Consider the following 26,100-nt stretch of genomic DNA (forward strand, 5'->3'; position numbering starts at 1 on the left):
TATGTCATGTTTTTAAAGATCCCTTTGCTCCTTCCTCCATACAGACCCACCAGACTCCCTTAGAGTGTGGTCTGATTAGGCTATCAAGTATTTGTACTCATTAGTAGTTAGTTGATAATACAAACAAGTTTTGCTAAATCTTTTGTTTCCGAAGGCCACAGTTCAAAGTTAAAAATCAGTAAAATTCTCTTGTTAGAAGAAAAAAATGTGTTTTCCTGTTAATTAGAAATATTCGGGCGCCTGGGTGGCTCAGTGGGTTAAGCCGCTGCCTTCGGCTCAGGTCATGATCTCAGGGTCCTGGGATCGAGTCCCGCATCGGGTTCTCTGCTCCGCGGGGAGCCTGCTTCCTCCTCTCTCTCTCTCTGCCTGCCTCTCTGCCTACTTGTGATCTCTCTGTGTCAAATGAATAAATAAAATCTTTAAAAAAAAAAAAAAGAAATATTCCACGTTGTTCAGGTTTTCTGCTCCTGATTAAAGAGGACAGGAACAAACATACATGTGTCTGCTCCTAATGACGTTAAAAGGAATAAAGTAATGTTATCAAAGCTTATGGAAAGTCATAGCTAAAATCTGAGAACAGAACCATGAAATCTGTTGTCTTCCCTTCCCAGAGGAAATTTTGAGTTCAGGAACAGGTGGGCCTCGAACCATTTTGGGGAGAGTTCGGAGTCCTCTCTGGAGACCAGAGTTTCTAATGGTCCACTCTTCACAAGAATTTGTACTGATTCATAGAACTATGAATTAATTACTGATTCATAGACCCACAGATCCTACCTGATTCATAGAACCATGTCCCACTGATATCTCCAATTCCAGTCCAGCACCACAGAGTACATTATAGCCTTCCTCCTTTTTCTGTAGTTTCTTTCTCCAACAGAGAGAACCTGGCTGTCATTATCCACAATATATTCACTTCTTTCTTAATCCTAGAATATTCAGGTGGTGTGGGGTACACAACCCCCAATCTTTTTTTATTTTAATGATTTTTGAAGACATGAAAACCAAACATATTTATAAATGTAAGGACAATTAAAAGGTATACCCTTGGGTATACCCAAGTGTTCCTCTTTCTGTTCCTTCAACCATGTTCCCATTTCCCCATCATCACCCCTTGTCCATTCCCATCTGTATCATCTCCTCAGTTTTTATTTCCTGTGGAGATTTTTTGCACATGTGATAGATACATGTATATTTGCCTGTTTCCTCTCCTCTCTTGTGTGAAAAGTAGATACTTCATGAGCAAGTTCTTGCCTTTAAGTCCAGTCCAATACCTAGACAGATGACATAATCTCAAACATTTAGCAGAAGGCCCTTCTGTATTCACAGAAGGAATTATGAAAGGCTTCTAAAACTAATCTGAATTATGGACTCTACTTTCTATTTTTCTCTGTCTGTAAACATTTGTGTGCTGTGTATGAGTGTGTCCAAAGGTACTTAACCATTCAACAAATGTGTAACCACAAAACAGTGGCAGGTACCCATTTACCACTCTGGTAATGTGCTAAATGTGTTGAAATGTGATAGATGTATTGAAACACTCATCTGTTTCTAAACTAAAAGTATATGGAAGCTTAGAATCTTCTGATGGGGAAATACAAGAGTTCAGGCTAAATGGATGGATCTCTGATGCCACTCAGCCCCAAGATTCTGCAGGGCTCTGTTCCCATGGTGTCATGGTTCTAATATTCCAAACTACATGAGAATCATTTTGCTGAGACATTTACAGGAAGCCTTACTCCTGTCTTGACCTTCCCCTGCCAAAGTTTGACCATGGGTGGAATGGCCTACACAATGAAGACGCGCACCTTGACAGTAGGAGATCCCATATACCTGCGGAAGACCCTTGTGAACAACCTTGGAGAGGAGCAGAGGACTAGGCTCCACATTCAAAAACTCCAGAAGGCTTTAGCTATCCGGTTCAGGGAAATTGATAAAGAAAAAGCAGCCCTGATGAAGTTTCTGGAAAAGCTTCACAAGACAACCGGCTATTTCACTCAACTGCCCTTCTGCTGACCAGTGCCACTATGGGTGAGGAATTCGTGGGAAAGTCTCAATACAAAATACATCTGCATACCCTGCTATCTCTGTATGACCCAAGAAAACAGTATAAGGAACCACTGAGATAAGTTGAAAAAGGAAAAAGATGATACAGATGACGATCCAAGTAGAATGTCTATAAGGGAGTCAACAGAGAACTCTCCTGCAAAAGAGCATAAGACCTTGTGTTTCCAGATGACCCTGTACTGTTACAACTTGAAGTGGTAACATGCAGTGCATACACTATTTGCTTTCAAAAGCTCCTTAAGACAAAAATAAAGCTTAGCTATTATAGAGGTTGTTCTGATGTTGATCATGGTATACATCATATATTTGCTTAACTTCTCATTGATAACAATTATTTTCCTGTACTTTAAGAGCATGAATAAGAGTTGAGGCAAAACTTAGGAAAAGCATAGAATTTGAATTTATAAAAAGAACTTGTTTTGCCATGTGTTACCTGTGTGATCCTGGACTTAGAAACCCCTTTCTCTCATTCAAGATGGAGATGATAACACCTCTATTAAAAGATTGCTTTAAGGGTTAAATAAGATACTATATATACAGGGCATATTGCAGATACCCCAACATGGTAATAGTATTGTAACTGATTATTTTAACTACTATGTAATGGAGCTTTGGTTCTATTCCTAGCTCTTTACTAACATCCTAGGTCTCTAGGCAAGTCTGTTTCCATCCCTGGGCCTTAGCTTTTGGAAGGCTATAACGTGAGAACTGGACCTGGACCATTTCCAAAGCCCCTTCCAACTGTGAGCTTGTTAACACAGTACTACTTCAGAAGGTATATGCAGCGCAGAAAAAGGATCCAGAAATCAAAATGCATACCTAGGTGACTAGGGGCTTAGACATTTTCTATTTAGTCATGACTTACTTACCAATCATGTGTTTAAAAATAGATGTTATTCAAATAGGTATATTCTTAGCAGCCTCTTGTGATGTATTTTCTGGATGACAGCAGAGCAAGTACAGCCTATTTCTTGAAAGTCTTTGGGATTAAGTTGCAGGTCTTTATTACTTCTTTAGGCTCTGCCATCCAGCAGACATGGATTCTGCCAGATACTGCTGTGTTATACTAGGCAAGTTAGCTAACACTTAAAATACCCTCTGTGTGCCGTAAGTTGCTTAGATTTTTCAACTGTGTGATGGGAATAATAGTACTTCACTCAGAAGACTATTGTGATGTCTTCCTGTGATACCATGTGTATGTCTTAGCACAACATCTAACATATTTTTGAAATTCGTTATTAGAATTGCTGTGGTCATTTCCAGGAATCGGCAACAACTGGAGCTTCTGGGCTAAGAAATAGCATTATGGGTTCTGTCAACACTCATAGTGTGAGTCATCATTCTTGGATCTCAGATAAAACAACTTTCTTAGCTAGAGCTCCGTCACCTAAAACAGAAACGTGTATACACGTGTTCAAAAAAAAAAAAAAAAAAAAAAAAAAAAAAGGTGAGCTCTAGAGATAGAATGTAGTGAGTTTGAGGATTTCGAGGTTTCATGTAGGGAGCATAGGTGTCTAGGCAGTGTTGCTTAGCAACAAGATGGAAGGTACATTGGTTTGCTCAGGCTGCTGTAGCAAGATAGCACAAACTAAATTGCTTAAAACACATTGGTTCTTTCAGTTCTGGAGGCTAGAAATCTAGAGTCAAGGTGTCAGCAGGGCAGGTTTCTCTGGAGGTCTCCTCTTGGCTTGTAGGTGGCTGCCTTCTCCCTGTATCCTCGTAGAGTTGTGCATGTCCATGTCTGTCTCCTGATCTCCTTGTAAGGCCACAGTTACATCGGATTAGGGTTCACCCTAATGACCTCAATTTTACTTCAGCTCTCTAAAGACCCTATCTCCAAATAAAATCACATTCTGAGATACTGGGGGTTAGGATGACAACATAAATTTGGGCACGTTCATATGGTCTGAAAGGCAGCAGCAGTGTAGAGTCTTTTACAACCAGTGTTTGCCTTATCTGTGGCTAGCAAATGTTGGGTGCAGTTTCACAGGGTGTGCAGAGCAGTTGGGCTTTAAGTGGGCTTATTTGGATTGTACTTAAAACACATATGTAAAAATGTGTTTTAAAAAATTGAATTTGGTACCAGTATGCTTTGAATTATAAGTCTCAGCCTTCTATGAATTAATAAACAGCATTGGGGCCAATATATGGGGCATCTTTGGCTCATTTACACAACAGCCCATCTGCTGGCTCCATGTTTGTTTTATAGTTGAAATTGTGTGTTACTTTGTATTGCCTGAATCTGGAGCCAGTAATAAAGCATTCTAAAGATCCCATATCCTACAAAGGCACAAAGCAGTATTTCAAAGCCCATTTATAGCCAGCTGGGGGAGAAGTCCAGGAGAATAGGTCAGAAAAGGAGATTTTTACTTGTTCGATCTGTCTAGTCAGTGAAGTGGTATTATGGCCCCGTTGATGTATGTCCCTGGCTATCTGTTAAAGCTTGATGAGTATTACCAGTGCAGAAGCAGCAAGATATGTTAGCAAGTGTACAGACTCTCCCCGCTCCCTTAACCGCACTTAAGAAATCTAAGGCTTGGGGTGCCTGGGTGGCTCAGTGGGTTAAAGCCTCTGCCTTCGGCTCAGGTCTTGATCTCAGGGTCCTGGGATGGGGCTCCGCATCGGGCTCCCTGCTCAGCGGGGAGCCTGCTTCCCTTCCTCCCTCTCTCTGCCTGCCTCTCTGTCTACTTGTGATCTCTGTCAAATAATTAAATAAAATCTTTAAGAAAAAAAAAAAAAAGAAATCTAAGGCTTTGCAATTACCTATTATCATGGTCCTAAAGTACACTAACATTCAGCCAAGAGTCCTAGTCCCTGGGCGGTTTAGTTTCTGTGGATAATTCCATGGACACAGCTGTTTCCTTTTAATTGTTGTGAGGTGTACTGCATACCTGCTCAGAATTGCTGATGGTAGAGTGGTTAACACCAGGGGGACGGCTGGGAGAACTTGTTTGTGGCATTGGAGAGGTTGAGCTAGCATGGTTTGTGGACACAAGTACTTGGGAGAGTCCCTTGCTGAGTAAAAATTTACTGGGATTTTGAGCCAGATACCAGTCTATGTATATGCCAGGTTGGAGGAAAGCTTGTGACAGGGAGGCCATTTGATTCTCCTTCAGGTCCACCACACTCCCTCTGCTCCCAGCATGCTCTGTTCCTGAGAAAGGTAAGTTTATGTGGCTTAATGCAATTCCAAGTGGTGTCATTGTCTGGGGGCATGGGTGTGAACTTCACACTCCGCACCTGGGTTGATGAAGTGGGGTTTAGCCCACCAGTACCCACACATTTCTGTGACTAGCCTCACACAGATTCACTGAATGTCTGTGCTGCTGTTGAGTGTTGTTGAAGGGGAGTAGGTGCATGTTGATGAGTGAGGTTTACTGGAGACTTTGGCAAGGGGAGAATTATTATGCATATGTGCACCAAAATCAAGTTGTCAGAATCAAGACCAGCATGGAGTGGTCTGATTAGGTATATATCACGATGGCTAAGGCCATGTGCAGGTTTGGTTTGGTGAGCAGTTGTGTGTTCCTTCTAGCTAAGATTATTGTGCATTAGTGATTGGGCTTCCCCCAGATTGCATTCAGTGTGCTTTCGTGGGTGTGGAATGAGCCTCACAGGTGCTCTTGGTGGTTTGAAAAGTTGTTCATTTAGCTGTGTACCAAATTAGATCCTTGGCCATGGGGCACTCACACAGGGGGTCCTCACAGGTGGGCCAAGTTATTTCAAAAATAGATGTCAGTTGTATTACACATTTAGCCCATTTCTGCCTGTTTATGAGAATGTTGCTGTGTTTCACTGTAGGACCACCTGCTCCATTGTCACTGTCTAGGGCAGGTGGTTTACAGCTTTTGTAGCTTCAAGGGTGGTACCTTGAGAGGTAGTGGTGTGATTACACCAAAAAAGCTCCTCCTTGGTTGGCTTCATTGCCAGTTTTTTCATTGTTTCTATTTTCTGTAAGGTAGAATATGTAGGGTTTTTAAAATTGAGATGTAATTGACATACAGTATTCTGAACAATATAATGATTTGATAAATGTATTATTGTAAAATGATCATGATAATAAGTTTAACATCCATCATCTCACAGGTAGAATTTTTTTTCTCTTGAGACTTTTTAAGATCTACTCCCTTAGAAATATACAATATTGTTAACTGTAGTCCCCAAGCCATACATTACATCCCCAGAACTTATAACTAGAAGTTTGTACCTTTGTAAAAGTTTTTAGTTTTTTTTTATATTGGACAAACTAGACTTTTTTTATATTGGACAAACTAGACTTTTTTTATATTGGACAAACTAGTTTTTTTAATATTGGACAAACTAGACTTTGAAAAAAATTTATTTTTTCAGTGTTCCAAAATTCATTACTTATGCACCACTCAGTGCTCCAGGCAATATGTGCCCTCCTTAATACCCATCACCAGGCTCACCCACCCCCCCCCACCCTCTCCCCTCTAAAACCCTCAGTCTGTTTCTTGAAGTCCATACTCTTCTCTAATGTAGTTAACATACAGTGTTATATTAGTTTCGGGTATACAATACAGTTATTCAGCAATTCCATGTATTTAAGGAGGGCACATGATGTGATGAGAATTGGGTGTTACATGCAATTGATGAATTACTGAACTCTACATCTGAAACTTATGATGTACTCAGTATATGTAGGTTAGCTGAATATAAATTAAAAAGAAAATTCCATGTATTACATAGTGCTTGTCAAGGTATGTGTACTTTTAATCTCTCACTTTTTCACCTGTCCCCACCACCCAGCTCCCCTCTGCCATCCGTTCTCTATAGCTGAGTCTGTTCCATGATGTCACAAATAGCTGAATTTTCTTATTTCTTGTGGGTGCATAATACTCCATTATATGTGTGTATGTATATTATTTCTCACACTTCTTTATCCATTTATCCAACAATGGGCTCTTAGGTTGCTTCTCTATTTTGACTATTATAAATAATGCTTTAGTGAACATGGTGGTGTAGATATCTGTTTGAGGTAGTGAGTTCATTTCCTTCAGATAAAGAACCAGAAATGGGATTGCTGGATTATATGGCAGTTATATTTCTAATTTTTTGAGGAACCTCCATACTGTTTTCCATAGTGGCTATACCAATTTCCATTCCCTCCAGGAGGATGCAAGTGTTCACTTTTGTCCACCTCCTCACCAAACTTTTGTCTTCCTGGTAATAGCCATTCTAACAGTTGTAAGGTGATATCATAGTTTTTCATTTGCATTTCCCTGATGATTAATGATGTAGGGTTTCTTTTTATGTATCTATTGGCTATCTATATGTCTTCTTTAGGCACATATCTATCCAGGTCCTCTACCCATTTTTTAAACAGATTTTGTTTTTGCTGTTGTAGGAGTTCATTTTTTTGTTGGTTAAATTTTTAAACATTGGAGTAATATATACATAAAATTCAATATTTTAACCATTTTTAAGTGTACAGTTCAGTGACATTAAGTACGTTCCCACTGTTGTGCAACAGCCATCATCATCCATCCTCAGAGCTTTTTCATCTGCTCAAAACTGAAACTCTGTACCCATTAAACAAGAACTCCCCATTCCTCTATTCTCTTGGCAACCACAATTCTACTTTGTTTCTATAATTTGACTACTCCAGATACCACATATAGGTGGAATTATACCATATTTTTCTTTTTGTGACTGGCTTACTTCCATTAGTGTAATGTCCTCAAGATTCAAACACTCTGAAGCATGTATCAGAATTTGTTTTCTTAATATAACATTGTGTGTGTGTGTGTGTGTGTGTGTGTATCACATTTTGTTTCTCCATTCATCTGTTGATGGACAGCTGAGCTGCTTTCATCTTTTACCTATTGTGAATAATGCTGCCGTTCACATATCTTTTGGGTATATACTCAGAAGTGAAATTAGTGGATCCTATAGTAGCTATGTTCTGTTTTTTGAGGAACCAGTGTACTGTTTTCCACAGTGACCACACTATTTTGTATTCACTTTTTACTCTATTGATAATGTTCTTTTATGCACAGAAGTTTTAATTATGAGTTCTTTATATACCTTGTATATTAATCTCTTATTAGATATATGAATTGCACACATTTTCTCTTCTGTAGGTTGCCTTTTCATTTTGTTGATGGTTCCCTTTGCATCCATAAGCTTTTACTTTTACGTAGTTCCACTTATTTTTGCTTTGTCTTTGCTTTTGGGTCATATAAAAAAAAATTCATCAAGATGAATGTCAAGGAACTTAAATACACCCTATGTTTTCCTCTGGAAGTTCTATGATTTCAGGTCTTACATTCATATCTTTAATCCATTTTGAGTTCATTTTCTGTATGGTATAAGTTTTGTCTGGTTTTCCCAAAACGGTTTATTGAAAAGAGTGCCCTTTGCTTATTGCATATTCTTGCATATCATTTATCATAAATTGATAATATGTGCATGAATTTTACTTTTGGGATTTTTGTTCTGTTCCATTGATCCGTGTGTCTATTTTTACAAGCCAGTACTATACTGTTTTAATTACTGAAGCTTTGTTAGATCATTTGAAATCAAGAAGAATGATGGTTTGTTGTTCTTTCTCAAAATTGCTCTGGGTATTTGCATTCCGTGCAAATTTTAGGACTGTTTTATTTCTGTGAAAAAGCCATTGGAATTTTCATAGAGATAGCATTTAATCTGTAGATCGCTTTGGGTAGTATGAACACTTTAACATAGTTGTTCTTATCTACGAGCATGGACTGTCTTTCGATTTATGTCTTTAGTTTCTTTTTTCATTTAATTTTAAATTCCAGTGTAATTAGCATATATTACTTTCAGATTTACAGTATAGTGATTCATCAATTCCATGTATCACCCGAACTTCATCATGACCAGTGCACTCCTTAATTGCCATCACCTGTTTCTGCCATCCTTCTACCAACCTCCCCTCTGGTAACTATAAATTGTTCTCCATAGTTAAGAGCCTCTTGGTGTTTTTTTTTTCTATTTTTCTTTTAATTTTTGTTTTGTTTCTTAAATTCCACATAGAGAAATCATATGGTTTGTCTTTCTCCGACTTATTTCACTTACAATTATACTGTCTAGGTCTATCCATATCCTTACAAATGGCAAAATTTATTCTTTTTTCATGGCTGAATAATATTCATGCACACGTGTGTGTGTGTGTACACAATATCTTCCTCATCTATCAATGGACACTTGAGCTGCATCCATGATTCAGCTATTGTAAATAATGCTGATATAAACATCGGGGGAGTGGTGGTACACATATCCCTTTGAGTTAGTGTTTTTGTGTTATTTGGTATATAGCCACTGGCATTATTTCTGGAATGTAGGGTAGATCTCTTTTAAGTTTCTGAGGAGCCTCTATACTGTTATCCTCAGTGGCTGCACCAGTTTGCATCCCACTCCCAGTGTAAGAGTTTTTCTCCACATCCTCACTAACACTTGTTTCTTGGGTTGTTGATTTTTCCCATTCTCAGAGGTGTGAGGTGGTATCTCATTGTAGTTTTGATTTGCATTTTTCTGGTGATGACACATGTTGAGCATCTTTTCAGGTCTGTTCACCATCTGGATGCCCTTTGGAGAAACGTCTGTCCATGTTTCTGCCATTTTTCAATTGAATTGTTTTTTGGGTATTGAGTTGTATCAGTTCTTTATATAGTTTGCATATAAACTCTATTGGGTAAGTCATTTGCAAACATCTTCTATTCAGTAGGTTGCTATTTAGATTTGTTATCTCCTGCACTGTATAAAATGTTTATTTAATTTAAATGAAATTAACCAACATATCTTAGTTTCACATGTAGTGTTCAGTGATTCATCAGCTGTGTAGAACATCCTGTACTCAAGACATCACATTCCCTATTAATGCCCATCACCCACTTACCCCATCCACCCCACCCACCTTTCTTTGCACAACCCTCCTTTCCTTCTCAGAGTCAAGAATCTCTCATGGTTTGTCTCCTTGATTTCTTCCCATTCAGTTTTCCCTCCCTTCCCCTATTGTCCTCTACACTATTCCTTATTTCCACATTTGAATGAAACCATGTAATTGTTTGTCTCTACTTGACTTATTTCACTTAGCATGATCTCCTCCAGTTCCATCCATGTTGATGCAAATGGTAGCATCCTTTCTGACAGCTGAGTAATATTCCATTGTATATATGGACCTCAACTTCTTTATCCATTTGTCTGTTGAAGGACATCTCTGCTGCTGCCCCTCGGAACAATTTATTACTTAAACTGTAACCCCTGGAGGATTTTACTAGTTACCAAACACATTTAGATATGGCCTTAAGAAATATATATACTGGCAACAGGTCTTTGGGGAGAAGGGCGATGTACGACCGTGAAGCTGGGCAGCTGGGGATGCCCGGCTCGCTCAGGGCGGAATGCCGCCCCTCACAGAAGCCAGGCAGCCGGGAACGCTCGGTCCACCCACGTCGGAAGGCCGCCTGCTTCAGGGAAGCTGAGCATCCGGGAACGCCCGGTCAGCTCAGGGTGGAACGAAAACCACCTGCTTCCCTTTTTTGTTTTAGCTCCTTTCTCTTCCCAGAAGCGCTCGTTGTTAGTTAGATGAGTCCTTTGAATGTGCTTGGTTAACTATAAACTTGATCCTCCTCCTTGCTTGCCTGCAAGACGTGACTAACGTGACTAACGTTTGACCTTCATCGGTCCTTCTGTTGGCCATTGTTTCTATCCAGTAAAAGTGAGATGGTGGAGTTGGTCGGGGCAGCAGTCCTTTTCGACTGTTGTCCCCTGCTCCCAATCTCTTGCAGCTGACTGTGCCTAATTCTTCTCTTGTCACCGACTGGAAGCGGCACATCTTGGCTCCTTCCACGGTTTGGCTCTTGTGGACATTCCTGATATTAACACTGGGGTGCATGTGGCCCTTCTTTTCTCTACATCTGTATCTTTGGGGTAAATACCCAGTAGTGCAACTGCTGGGTCATAGGGTAGCTCTCTTTTTAGTTTTTTGGGGAACTGCCACACTGCTTTCCAAAGTGGCTGTACCATCTTGCATTTCCACCAACAGGATAGGAGGGTTCCCCTTTTTCGACAGCCTCTCAATATTTGTTGTTTCTTGCCTTGTTAATTTTTGCCATTCTAACTAATGTAAGGTGGTAACCACTCATTGTGGTTTCGATTTGTATTTCCCTGATGGCTAATGATGATGAACATTTTTTCATGTGTCTGTCAGCCATCGGTATGTCTTCATTGGAGAAGTGTCTGCTCATGTCTTTTGCCCGTTTTTTTGGTTTTTTTTTTACTTGATTGTCAGTTTTTTGGGTGTTGAGTTTGAGGAGTTCTTTATAGATCTTGGATATCAGCCCCTTGTCTGTAGTGTCATTTGCAAATATCTTCCCCATTTTGTGGGTTGCCTCTTTTTTTGTGACTATTTCCTTTGCTGTACAGAAGGTTTTTATCTTGGTGAAGTCCCAGAAATTCATTTTGTTTCCCTTGCCTTTGGAGCTGTCTCTTGAAAGAAGCTGCTGTGGCCGATGTGGAAGAGGCTACTGCCTATGTTCTCCTGTAGGATTTTGATGGATTCCTGACTCATTGAGGTCTTTCATCCATTTAGAGTTAATCTTTGTGAATGGTATAAGAGAATAGTTGAGTTTCATTCTTCCGTATAGTAGTCCAATTCTCTGAACACCATTTATTGAAGAGACTAACATCAAGGAAACAAATAATTATTAGAAATAATTATCAATAACTATATGCCAATAAATTAAGCAACCTGGGAGAAATGGATGCCTTCCTGGAAATCTATAAAACCATTTACGAGAAGCCCACAGTGAAAATCATTCTTAATGGGGAAAAGCTGAGAACCTTTCCCTTAAGATCAGGAACATGACAAGGGTGCCCATTCTCACCACTCTTGTTCAACATAGTACTAGAAGTCTTTGCAACAGCAGTCAGACAACAAAAGAAATAAAAGGTATTCAAATTGACAAATAAGTCAAACTCTTTCTTCGCAGATGACACGATACATTATGTGGAAAACCCAAAAGACTCCACCCCAAAATTACTAGAATTCATACAGCAGTTCACTAATGTGGCAGGATACAAAAATCAATGTAGAGAAATTGCTGCTTTTCTAACAATTAACTACAGAAAGAGAAATTAAGCAATTGATTCCATTTACGATACTACCAAAAACCTTAAGATACCTTGGAATAAACCTAACCAAAGAGGAGAAGGACCTATTATTCCCTAGGAACTACAGACACTTATGAAGGAAAGTGAAGAAGACACAAAAAGATGGAAAAATAAACATTGTGAAAACATCTGAGCAGCCCAGAGCAAGCTATACTTTCAATGTCCTCCTGATCAAAATTCCACCGGCATTTTTCAAAGTGCTGGAACAAACTATCCTAAAATTTATATGGAATTAGAAAAGACCCCAAATTGCCAAGAAAATATTGAAAAAGAAAAACAAAGCTGGGGGCATCATGTTGCCTGATTTCAAGTTATATTACAAAGCAGTGATCACCAAGACAGCATGGTATTGGCACAAAAAACAGACACATAGATCAAAGGAACAGAATCGAGAGCCCAGATATAGATCCTCAACTCTGGTCAAATAATCTTTGACAAAGCAGGAGAACGATCCAATGATTACAGTTTTGTAATACAGCTTGAAGTCTGGAATTGTGATGCCATCAGCTTTGGTTTTCTTTTTCAATATTTCTTTGAACATTCTTCCATTTCTTTGTGTATTCCAGTTACTTTCAAGAGGGTTCTATAGTTTTCTGAGTACAAACCCTTTGCCTCTTTGGTTAGGTTTAGTCCTAGATAACTCACGATTTTGGCACAACTGTAAATAGGATCCACTCCATAAGTTTTCTCTCTTCAGTCCCATTGCTAGTGTATAGAAATGCAACTGATTTCTGTGCATTGATTTGATATCCTGCCACGTTGCTGAATTGTAGGAGTTATAGCAACTTGGGAGTAAAGTCTTTTGGATTTTCCACATAGAAAATCATGTCCTCTGCAAAGTAAGTTTGACTTCTTCTTCACCAATTCAGATACCTTTTATTTTTTTTTGTTTGTCTTCTGAAGCTAGGACTTTTATACTATGTAGAACAGTTGTGAGAATGGACATCCCTGTCATGTTCCTGACCTTAGGGGAAAAGCTCTCAGTTCCTTTTTTTTATTTTTTAAAAGATTTTATTTATTTGACAGAGAAAGAGAGTGCACAAACAGGAGGAACAGCACGCAGAGGGAGAAAGAGGATCAGGGAGCCCAAAGTGGGCTCCATCCCAGGATCCTAGAATCATGACCTGAGCTGAAGGCAGACACTTAACTGACTGAGCCACCCAGGGGCCCCTCTGGAGGATTCTTTTAAATGTGCATATGCTAAAGCTCAATCTTTGGACTGCCAAATTCTATGCATTTGGCAGTTGCTTGGCATTCGGTGTCTACCACTCCAGGATCATGCAGGATAATCCCATCACCTAAAATTCCCCCAGGCTTTCCCTCTGCAATTAACCATTTCCCCTTCCCCCAGACCCTGTCAACAACCCATCCGGTTTTTTTGCCCCTACAGTTTTGCTTTTCCCAGAATGTCATGTGAATACACTCACACAGCATGTAGCTGTTTTGATCTGTGTTCACTCACCCAGCAAAATGTATTTCAGATTTCTTCATGTTGATGCGTGAATCAGTAGCTCAGTCCCTTTATCGCCAAACAGTATCCCACTGGGTATTCCACAGTTTATCCATTCACCTACTGAAAGACAACGTGGTTGCATCCAGTTTTTCATGATGAACAAAGATGTGGTGAACATTGGTTTTCAGCAAATAGGTTTTTGTGTACCCTACGTTTTAATTCACTGAGGTAAATTACCTAGGAGTGTGATTAATTCAGAGTCCTATGGCAAGTCTATGTTTAACTTTAGGTAGAAACCGCCAACCTGACTTCCAAAGTGGTTGCATCACAGCACTGGGGGTTATACACAATGAATCATGGAAGACTACATCAAAAACTAATGATGTACTGTATGAATAAAATAATAGTAATAATCTCTTAATTCTTCCCTATTGAGCATATTTGCTGTGGGCTTTTCATAGATGGCTTTTGATATTGAGGTATATTCCCTCTATCCCTACACTGTGGAAAGTTTTAATCAAGAGAAGATGCTGTACTTTGTCAATGCTTTTTCTGCATCTGTTGAGAGGATCAGATGGTTCTTTATTTATGCAGTGTATCACACGGATTGATCTGCGATTGTTCAACCACTCTCACGGCTCAGGAGTGAATCCCACCTGGTCGTGGTGAAGAATCCTTTTACTGTACTGTTGGATCCTCAGTAGGATACTAGCCAGGGCTAGTGTCTAGTTGAGAATATTTGCTTCCATGTTCGTCAGAGATACTGATCTACAATTCTCCTTTTTGGTGAGGTCTTTGGTTTTCAGATCAAGGTAATGGATCCTGTGTGCATTTTGGTCCATTTGTTAGAAAACTAGAGCCCAAAATTGTAAAGAAAACAAACTATATATTGTCAAAAATAAATACAATAAAAGGATAGAATGTAACTGTAAAATGAAAATTAAAAGACAAAAAAAGAAAAAGGAATATAAACAAGTGAGAACAGAGCCCTATCCTGAGTGCATTTTCATCTGTTGGAAGAAGCTGCTCCCAAAATTGTAAAGAAAGAAAAACATATATATACAAAAATAAAATTAAATACAGTGAAAGGATAGAATGTAATTGTGAAGATGAAAACTAAAAAAGATTTTTTTAAAAAGTTGATAAATGCGTTGAAAAAAAAAAAAAATTGAATGACTCAAGAATCATGGGGGGGAAACCATAAATTCTATATACTATTTTCTCCTAGTGCTAGAGTTATGCAGTTCTTTGTGATTGGAAAACTTGGTCTTGGCTGGGTGTTTCTCTTGCTCTTCTGCAGAAGAGACCTGTTACACTGATTCTCAGGTATCTTTGCCCTGGGCTGAACTGCACCGCCCTTGACAGAGGGCCAGGCTACGTAAATTGCTCCAGATTGTTCTCTGTGGCTTTTGTTCCCTGAAGGCTCATGCTTATAGGATGACAATGAAAATGGCAACCTCCTGGGTACCTGGGTGGCTCAATCAGTTAAGCATCTACCTTTGGCTCCAGTCATGATCCACATCAGGCTCCATGCTAAGCAGGGAGTCTGCTTTTCCCTCTGCCCCTCATCCTGATTGTGCTCTCTCTCACTCTCTCAAACAGATAAAAATCTTTTTTAAAAAGATTTTTTTCAGCCCCAGAGCTGAAAGCGTGGAACCCCACTCCACACCGTACCCTCAGAGAAAAGCAACGAATCACTCCTGTCTCCCTAGTCTCTGTCTGCACTCCATGTTCTCCCAGTCTGTGACTGTTTCAATGTCATGTGACCCCATTTTAAGTCTCCAAACCCTGTGAACTCCTGTAGCATACACCTGCGCCTTTTCTCCCTGGGGGAGTAAAGGTGGCGGGAGGTCTTGCAATGGTTCTTTTGCTTGCTGGGCCCCTGCTCAAAGACCAGTGGCCTGATCATGGTCTGGTTCATGGTTTATGGCAACCCTGAGCTGAAAGCCCACTCTTGGTTAAGCTGATTGCCTCCAGCTTTCGCTGCTGTGATGCCTGGGAGCTCTGCCTCACTCAGGCACCCCTGTTCCTTCTGTGACCCTGAGGATCCTGAGACCACATTGTCCCACCTAGGATTCTACCCCATTTCACCACCTGAGCACCTTTCAGGCAGGGACATCCCTCAGTGGACAGACTACTGAAAGTTCTGATTTTGTGCTCCACTGCTATAATCTGGTAGTCGGCTGACAGAGGCTCCCTCCCCGCCCCCAGTTTATCTTCCCATATGTCGCCTCAGATTCACTTCCCCATATCGCCTACCTTCCAGAAAGTGGTCACTTTTCTCTTAATAGAGTTTCAGCTGTTCTTTTCTTAGATATCCAGTTGCGTTCACAAGTGTTCAGAATGATCTGATAGCTATCTAGCTATGTTCCTGTTTGCAATTAGTGCAAAACTAAGGTCTCCTACTCCTCTGTCATCCTGGACTATGTCCTATGTTTTGACATCTTAACATTAAATCTTCCAGTGCATGAACACAGGATTTCTTTCCATTTATTTGTATCTTCTTTTTTCCTTTAGCAGCATTTTGTAATTCTCAGCATACAAATCCTAAACAAGATTTAAGTACTACCAAAACCAGAAAAAGAATTCACTAAGAAGAGAACTACAGGCCAATATTCCTGGTGAACACAGATGCAAAAAATCTCAATAAAAAAACTAGGATATAAAATGCAACAATACATTTAAAAAATCATTCACCATGATCAAGTGGGATTTATTTCTGGGTTGCAAGGGTGGTTCAATTTCACAAATCAATCAACATGACCTACCACATTAATAAAAGAAAAGAAACATATGGTCATTTCAATAGATGAAGAAATTTATCTTTAATAGATACAGAAATGTGTTGATAATGCCAACATCCATTTATGATTAAAAACCCTCAACACAATAGGTTTAGAGGGAACATACCTCAATAATAAAGGCCACAATGTAGAACCCCCAGTATCATACTTAATCAGGAAAAACTGAAAGCTTTAACCCTATAGTCAGGAACAGGACAAAGATGTCCACTCTTGCCACTTTTATTCAAAGGCAAGGGAAACAAAAGCAAAAATGAACTACTGGGACTTCAACAAGAAAAAAAGCTTTTGCAAGCAAAGGAAATAGTCAACACAACTAAAAGGCAACATACAGAATAGGAGAGGATATTTGAAAATGTCTTCAGATAAAGGGCTAGTATCCATACAAAGAACTTACCAAACTCAACACCTAAACAACAAAAATCCAGTCAAGAAATGGGCAGAAGGCATGAACAGGTACTTCTCCAAGGAAGACCTACAAATGACCAACAAACAAATGAGGAAATGCTCCATATCCCTTTCCATCAGGGAGCTACAAATCAAAACCACAATGAGAAACCACCTCACACCAATCAATATGGCTAAAATCAACAAATCAGGAAATAACAGATGTTTGTGGAGAAAGGGGAACCCTCTTAGACTATTGGTGGGAATGCAAACAGGTATACCACATTGGAGAACAGTATGGAGGTTCCTCAAAAGTTAAAAATAGAGAAACCCTGTGACCCAGCAATTTCACTACTGGGTATTTAGTCAAAGCACACAGACATAGTGATTTAAAGGGACACATGCACTCCACTGTTTATAGCAGTGATGTCCACAATAGCCAAACTGTGGAAAAGAGCCCAGATATACATTGACAGATGAATGGATAAAGATTTGGTTGGTATACATATACAATGGAATATTATTCAGCTGTGGAAAAGAATGAAATCATGCCATCTGTAACAATGTGGATGGAACTAGAGGTTATTACACTAAGCCAAGTAAGTCAGGAAGACAAATATGATTTGACTCATATATGGAGCTTAAGAAACAAAACAGATGAATGTAGGGTAAGGAAAGGAAAAAGAAGAAGGAAAGAAAACAGAGGGAGACAAACCATAAGACTCTTAACAACAGGAAATAGAGTTGCTGGAGGAGAGGTGGGTGGGGGATGGAATAACTGGGTGATAAGCATTAAAGAGGGCACTTTATGAGCACTGGGTGTTGTATATAACTGATGAATCACTAAATTCTACCTCTGACACTACTAAGACACTGTATGTTAGTTAAAATGAATTTTAAAATTTTTTAAAGAAAAAATAAAAGCTAGAAGTATCAATTCCAGGCTTAAAGTGATATTACAAAGCTGTACTGATCAAATAGTATGTACTGATCAAAATAGTAACGGTACTAAAATAGGCACATAGGTAAATAGAACAGAATAGAAAACCCAGATATACACCAACAATTATATGGCAAATTAATCTTCAACCAAGCAAAAAGAATATCCAATGGGAAAAAAGTCTCTTCAATAAATGGTGTTGGGAAAACTAGGTACCTACATGCAAAAAACTGAAACCAGGCCACTTTCTTACACTACATACAAAAGTAAATTCAAAGTGTATCAAAGACCTAAATGTGAAACATGAACCCATAAAAATCCTAGAAGAGAATACAGGCAGTAATTTCCTTGACATCAGCCGTAGGAATCTCTTTCTAGATATGTCTCCTGAAGCAGGGGAAATAAAAGCAAAAATAAACTCTGGGATTACACTATTCCTGGGATGCAAGAGTGGTTCAGTATTTGCAAATCAATAAATGTGTTAGATCACATTAATAAAAGACAAAACCATACGATCCTCTCAACTGATGCAGAAAAACCACTTGACAAAATACAGTATCTTTCCTTAATTAAGTCTAAAGAGTTTTGGGATACAGGTAACATACCTCAATATCATAAAAGCCATCTATGAAAAACCCACATCGAATATCATTCTCAAGGGGAAAAACTGAGAGCTTTTCTCCTAAGGTCAGGAACATGACAGGGATGCCTACTCTCACCTGCTATTGTTTAATGTAGTACTAAAATTCTAGCCTCAGCAATCAGACAACAGAAAGAAATGAAAGGCATTCAAATCGGCAAAGAAGTCAAACTGTCACTCTTGCAAATGACGTGATAATTTATGGGAAAAACCCAAAAGACTCCACCCAAAATTGCTAGGACCCATACAGGAATTCAGCAATGTGACAGGATACAGAATCAATGCACAGAAATCAGCTGCATTTCTATACACTAACAATGTGACAAAGCTGGGGTATCACACTGATTTAAAGCTATATTACAAAGCTTTGATCACCAAGACAGAATGGCACTGGCACAAAAACAGACATACAGACTAATGGAACAGAAGAGCAAGCCTGGATATGGACCCTCAACTCTATGGTCAACTAACATTCGACAGAGCGGGAAAAATTACCCAATGGAAAAAAGACAGTCTCTTCAATAAATGGTACTGGGAAAATTGGACAACTATATACAGAAGAATGAAACTCAACCAGTCTCTTACACCATACACAAAGATAAACTCTAAATGGATGAAAGACCTCAATGAGATGGGAATCCATCAAAATCCTAGAGGAGAATATAGGCAGTAACCTCCTTGACATCGGCCACAGCAACTTCTTTCAAGAGACAGCTCCAAAGGCAAGGGAAACAAAAGCGAAAAAGAACTTCTGGGACTTCATCAAGATAGAAGCCTTCTGCACAGCAAAGGAAACAGTCAACAAAAAGTCTCTTCAAGAGGCAACCTGCAGAATGGGAGAAGATATTCACAAATGACATTATAGAAAAAGGGCTGACATCCAAGATCTACAAAGAACTTCTCAAACTCAACACCCAAAAAACTGATAATCAAGTCAAAAAATGGGCAGAAGACATGAACAGTCACTTCTCCAAAGAAGACATACAAATGGCTAACAGACAAATTAAAAAATACTCAACATCATTAGCCATCAGGGAAATTCAAATCCAAACTACGCTGAGATACCACCTTACACCAGTTAGAATGGCAAAAATTGACAAGGCAAGAAACAACAGATGTTGCAAAGACTGTGGAGAAAGGAGAACTCTACTACCCTGTTGGTGGGAATGCAAGGTGGTACATCCACTTTAGAAAACAGTGTGGAGTTTCCTCAAAAAACTAAAAATAGAGCTACCCTATGACCCAGCAGTTGCACTACTGGATATTTACCCCAAAGATACAGATGTAGTGAAAAGAAGGGCCACATGCACCCCAATGTTCATAGCAGGAATGTCCACAATAGCCAGACAGTGGAAGGAGCTGAGATGTCCTTCAACAGATGAATGGGTAAAGAAGATGTGGTCCATAATATAATGGAATTTTTACTCAGCCATCAGAAAATGTGAATACCCAACATGCGCCCAATATGGATGGAACTGGAGGAGATTATGTTGAGTGAAATAAATCAAGCATAGAAAGACAATTATCATATGGTTTCACTTATTTGTGGAACATAGGAACTAGCATGAAGGACACTGGGAGAAGGAAGGGAAAAATGAAGGGGGGGGGATCAGAGGGGGAGATGAACCATGAGAGTCTATGGATTCTGGGAAACAAACTGAGGGGTTTAGAGGGGAAAGCAGTGAGGCGATGGGTTAGTCCAGTGATAGGTATTAAGGAGGGCACGTGTTGCATCGAGCACTGGGTATTATTTGCAAACAATGAATCACAGAACACTGCATCAAAAACTAATGATGTACTGTGGCTAACATAATAAAAAAAATTGTAAAACAAAAAAAACACAATGCTGTCATCATCATGTCAGTATGGTACTGGCACAAAAACAGAAACCAGATCAATGAGCAGAACAGAGAACCCAGAAATGGACCCTCAGCTCTATAGTCAGTTAATCTTTGACAAAGCAGGAAAGAATCTTCAATGGAAAAAAATCTCTTCAACAAATGGTGTTGGGTAAATTGGACAGCCATATGCAGAAGAATGAAACTGGACCATTTCCTTCCACCTTACACAAAAAGACTCAAAATGGATGAAAGACCTAAATTGTGACAGGAATCCATTAAAATCCTACAGGAGGAGATGGGCAGCAACTTCTGTGACCTTGGCTACAGCAATTACTTGTTAGGTCTCCAGAGGCAAGGGAATAAAAGCAAAAATGAACTATTGGGACTTCATCAAGGTAAAAAACTTTCCACAGCAAAGGAAACAGCTGACAGAAGCAAAAGAGAATTGACAGAATGAGAGAAGCTATTTGCAAATGTCGTATGACACAGAGCACTAATATCCAAAATCTATGAAGAATTTACCAAACCCAATAACGAAAGGATAAATAATCCAATCAAGAAATGGGCAGTACACATGAACAGACATTTCTCAAAGAAGACATACAGATGGCGAACAGACACATGAAAAAATGCTCAGAATCACCTGGCATTAGGGAAATACAAATCAAAAGCAAAATGAGATACCGTCTCACACCAGTCAGATTAGATAAAATTAACAAGTCAGGAAACAAATGTTGGGAAAGATGTGCAGAAAGGGAAACCTTCCTACACTTTTGGTGAGAATGTAAGCTGGCACAGCCAGTCTATAAAATACTTTGGAGTTCCCTCAAAAAGTTGAAAATAGCTAACCTACAGCCCAGCAATTGCACTATGAGGTATTTACCCCAGAGATATATAGTGATCCAAAGGGGCACCTACATCCCAATGTTCATAGCAGTGATGTCCACAATAGCCAAACAATGGAAAGGGCCCTGATGTCCATTGATGGATGAACTGTATGTATGTGTACATAATGGAATACCACTCAGCCATCAAAAAGTGAAATTCTGGGCGCCTGGGTGGCTCAGTCGGTTAAGCGGCTGCCTTTGGCTCAGGTCATGGTCCCAGGGTCCCAGGATCTAGCCCCGCATCGGACTCCCAGCTTAGTGGAGAGCCTGCTTCTCCCTCTCCCTCTGCTTGTTGCTCTACTTGTGCTTTCTCTGTCAAATAAATAAATAAATAAAATCTTTTTTTAAAAAAAAATGAAATCTTGACATCTGGAACGATGTGGTTGGAACTAGAGGGTATTATGCCAAGCGAAATAAGTCAGAAAGACAATTACATGATCTCATATGTGCAATTTAAGAAAACATAACCATAGGGGAAGAGAGGGAAAAAGAAAAGACAAAATTAGGGAGACAAACCATAGGAGACTTTTTCTTTTTAAGACTTTATTTATTTATTTGACAGAGATCACAAGTAGGCAGAGAGACAGGCAGAGAGAGAGGGGGGAAAACAGGCTCCCTGCTGAGCAGAGAGCCTGATGCGGGGCTCGATGCCAGGACCCTGAGATCATGACCTGAGCCGAAGGCAGAGGCTTAACCCACTGAGCCACCCTGGCGCCCCACCATAAGAGACTCTTAATCATAGGAAAAAACTGGGTGTTGTTGGAGGGAAGGGATTGGGGTAACTACGTGATGGACATTAAGGAGGGCACGTGATGTAAGCAGCACCAGGTATTATATAAGACGAATCACTGACCTCTACCTCTGAGACTAATAATATATTGTTAATTTAAATTTTAAAAAATTACGTTATGTATGTATTATATACAGTAACAAATTATGTAGTATGTACAATTAAAAAGTATGTATTATGTACAATTAAAAAATTACATTATGTATGTATTTTGTACAATGAAGAATAGTTCCTATAAAGAAAAGCCAACAACCAAATGGCTTTGGCTTGTGAGTTCTGCCAGACATCTAAAGAATAGCACCAATTATTCACAAATTCTTAAAGCGGGTAAAACACTTCCCAACTGGTTCTAATGAGGCCAGCATTATTTTAATACTAAAACCACACAAAGGAGTTTGCTCCAAGTTGACAATAGAGGAAGATCCTGAACTCACCACCTTCACAGAATACACTAAAATACACATGTTCATAGAACGGTTCCTCCTGAAGAACTAAGGGCTCACAGCAGCTTCTACACAACTGAAGACAAAGCAGCCAAAGAGAACTCTAAGAGCTGGAGATCTAGGAGTGAAGGGAGCACCTACCCTGATGCTGAGGACTGTGGGGGGAGAAACAGTACTGAGAGACTGGAGACAAATCCGTCTGTCCTCGGACACAAAAAGAGAAAGCTGTGGTTTAAAAGAGCAACTGGCATAGAAAAGGGACGACGCTTGAACTTTGCCAAATGGCAGAGGGGCTGCAGAAGTTCTCTCTGGGTTGGAGGTATGGGAGAGAGACGTGGTTTACACGCCCCCCTCAACCTTAAAAGCCAACCCACAGCAGGTCTGGATGCCACAGCCGGCTTGCCACCTCCGTGAGCCCCACGTCCACAAGTCCAGACCAGACCGAGCTATGCTATGGCACAAGGGAGAAAGAGCAGCAAGCATAGAGTGTTGCAGCGCTCCGGAGCCGCTGCAACACTCCCCAGGGCGGGGGGGCCGAGAGGCATGGTCAGCACTCCCTTCCACCCTAGAACAACAGACCAGAGCACAGTATGGGTGCCCTCAGCAGCCTGCTGCCTCCAGCAATACAACACTCCAGGCCCACACCAACCACAACTGCCCCACCAGTGGCCACAAAATGGTGCCCACTAGGAAGCCTCGGGCTTGCACCCAGTTGGGCTTCAGCTGTCTTACCAGGTCATCCTCATGGTGAGAGCGCCAAGATAATCTGGCTTGCAAGCATTTCAGCATTTCAGGCAGGCTGTCCTGCCTGCCAGGGGTATTTCGTACAGAAAGCCCACACCCACTTCAGCTGTCCTGCTACAGTACCCCGCCGTGCGGCGCACCCCCGGACCTCCTGGCCTGTGGCCCCCCACCCCCCCCCGCTTCAGCTGGCCCTCTCGCACGCTCTGTGCAGACAGTCCTGAAACATCCATTCAGCCACTTCAGCTTTATCCTGCCAAAGTGTCCTCTGTGCATGAGCCCCAGGTCTCCCCTGTTTGGATCCACTTCCGTTGCAGCGACCCTACAAGTGTAGCCTCTGCAGAGAGAGCTCAGAGACCTCCTGGCCCTCACCCTATCTCAGCTCTGGCCACCCCACCGGGGCACCCCGTGCATAGTGCCTTGGGACACCCAAGCGTGCACCCTTTTCAGCTCCAGCTACCCTGCTTGGGTGCCCTGAGAGCATGGCCTGCTGGGACGCCCTGCATTTGCTTCAGCTTTTGCTGCCTGTCAGGGTGCCTGCCGCACAGACAGAGCCACAGGATCCCCCGGCTTACACTCAATTCAGCTTTACCTGTCTTGCAGGGTACCCTCTGCGTGGACCTCCTGCCTTGCACACCACCTCAGCTCCAGCTCTACTAGGGCACCCACAGCATGGAGAACCCTGAGACTGTCTGATGTGCACTTGCTTCCGTTTCACGGGTCTTTCCAGGGTGCCCTCACTGCTTAGAACCTTCGGACCCCTCCGTCTCCACCCACTTAAGCTTTAGCTCATTTGCCAGGGCACCTGCTGCATGGAACTCTAAAGCCCTGAGATCTGACCGATACCATTTTTCACCCTACCAGGCCTTGGTAGGGTGAAGAGCCCTGGGACACCTCACCTAACACCCATTTCAGCTTCAGCTATCCTGCCAAAGTGCCCTCTGTGTGCAGAGCTTCAAGACCCCTGAGCAGGCAGCCCCTCTGGACCTAGCTATCTCACGAGGGCACCTGCTGCATGGAGGGCCCAGGGACCTCACTGAATGGCATCCTTTTCAGCTAAAGCTGATAGCAGGACAGGGTTTCAACTATGGAGGCCCCCAGCCAATGCCAGCCACAGCTTCAGCTAGCAGAAGTCACACACATTCTACCTAGGGGACAATCAGACACTGGATTACCATTCAGATTTGCAGGGGAGATAAACAGGTTCCCAAACAAAACATAATGGAGTTTATCACCACTGAACCAGCCTTGTAAGAAATGCTACCGGAGTCCTGAGATGGCGGCAGATTAGGGGGACCTTAGTCTCTCCTAGCCCACAAGCCCCGCTAGATAACCAGCCTATCAGACTAAATATCCCAGAAAATGACTGGAAGACTGAAAGAACAAAATGCCAACTAAAGTTAGAGAAAAGTCCACATCAACGAAGGTGGGAAGTTTGGAAACACTGTTCAGGGGGGAAAGGGTTCACAGGCAGGGTGGGAGCGAGGCAGCTGTGACTGGAGAGGAGGAGCACGTGGTAGAATGAATAAGAACATCTTCCCCAAAGCCAGTGGCTTGGAATATGAGAAGGCTGAGCTTTGTCTGTTCTTGCAACCAGTGGGACCCAGAGCCTGGAGTTTTAAAGGTCAGCAGGTTTGGCTGGGGTAGAGCCCAGGATGGGGGGCTGGGGAGCACTGCACTGCTCCTGGAGAGAAGGCAGGCAAACAACCTGGAGAGAGACAGCATGGACACAGAGATCTGAAAAACACTGTGGGCACACGAGGGACAGATTATTTGCTTTTCCTGGGAGTGCCTTCCTGAGAGGCAGCACTCACGGAGTCACCTCTGTGACAACAAAGGAGTTGGCTAACACCATTTCCCTCTGCCACACCTTAGCATAAACACGGAGCCACCCGCAGAAAGCGGCACAGCACCAACAGCAGCTGCCTACCTTGATTACACCAGGTTTCATCCCTTGTGCCCTGGTGTGACTGCCCTTCTAAGTCAAGCTTGCCTCCGGAGACCGGTGCAGGCCTCTGCCAACACCATGTCTCTAAAACCTAGTGTTTTTTGTTTTTTGGGTTTTTTAAAGATTTTATTTATTTATTTGACAGATCACAAGTAGGCAGAGAGGCAGAGAGAGAGGGGGAAGCAGGCTCCCCGCCGAGCAGAGAGCCTGATGGGGGGCTCGATCCCAGGACCCTGAGAACATGACCTGAGCCAAAGGCAGAGGCCCCAACCCACTGAGCCACCCAGGCGGCCCCACTAAAGCCTAGTGTTTTAAAGGTCAGCAGGTGGCTGGGATAGAGCCCAGAGGGCACTGCACTGCTCTAGGAGAGAACGTGGGCAAACATTCTGGGGGAAGACAGCACAGAAACAGCTATTTGAAGAACACTTGGGGCACATAGGGATGAGACTATTTGCTCTTTTTAGAGGTGTCTTCTGAGAAGGAGCATTCATGGAGCTACCGCTTTGGGAACAAAGGAGCTGGCTAGCACCATTTCTCTCTCTCACACACACACACACACACACACACACGCCCCTCGGCATAAACACAGAGCCGCCCTTGGAAGCAGTGCAGCACTTAAAGTGGCTGCCCAACTTGCTTACACCAAGCCCCGCCCGCCCTGTTCTCCAGGGGGACTGCCCTTTTCAGTCACGCTTACCTCAGTCCCGGTGTGGTAGGCCCTTCCCACAAACACCAGCACAAACCCCTGACCACACATTTTCCAACCAAAGAGTTCTGCAGGGGTCAGTTCTGATGGAGGTGGTGTCAGGTCTCATTTCCACAAGCACACCAGAGCACACCTAGTTAAGACTTGACACATTCAGGCATGGGAACAAACACTGCCCACAGCAGGCAAGGACAGCCTCTGCCTGAAAGATAAAGCAGCAAAATCACAACAGCAGAGTGAGCATTCAGCACATAAATTCCTAGAAAGAGGAAGAAATAGAAAACTTGAACACACTGATAAC

The 26,100-nt window shown here is 41.5% G+C and overlaps 2 long non-coding RNA genes across 6 annotated transcripts in view; one reads left to right on the plus strand and one right to left on the minus strand.

Moving 5' to 3' along the window:
- LOC116571048 overlaps nucleotides 1-26,100 on the plus strand; it is a 79,352-nt gene that overhangs the window by 38,404 nt on the left and 14,848 nt on the right. The window contains exon 3 of one of the 5 annotated variants that reach the window (XR_004277671.1): nucleotides 23,749-24,845. The exons of the other annotated variants lie outside the window; for them this stretch is intronic. This is a non-coding gene — a long non-coding RNA (uncharacterized LOC116571048). Of the gene's footprint in view, nucleotides 1-23,748; nucleotides 24,846-26,100 lie in introns of those variants that run through there. 5 annotated transcript variants of the gene reach the window in all.
- Nucleotides 11,613-16,915, minus strand: LOC116571047. The gene is made up of 3 exons (XR_004277667.1): nucleotides 16,874-16,915; nucleotides 13,685-13,795; nucleotides 11,613-11,731 (listed from the first exon to the last, which is right to left on the minus strand). It is a non-coding gene; the product is annotated as an uncharacterized LOC116571047 (long non-coding RNA).

The sequence above is a fragment of the Mustela erminea genome, chromosome 12 (genome assembly GCF_009829155.1).
Source record: "Mustela erminea isolate mMusErm1 chromosome 12, mMusErm1.Pri, whole genome shotgun sequence".
Taxonomy (NCBI): Eukaryota; Metazoa; Chordata; class Mammalia; order Carnivora; family Mustelidae; genus Mustela; species Mustela erminea.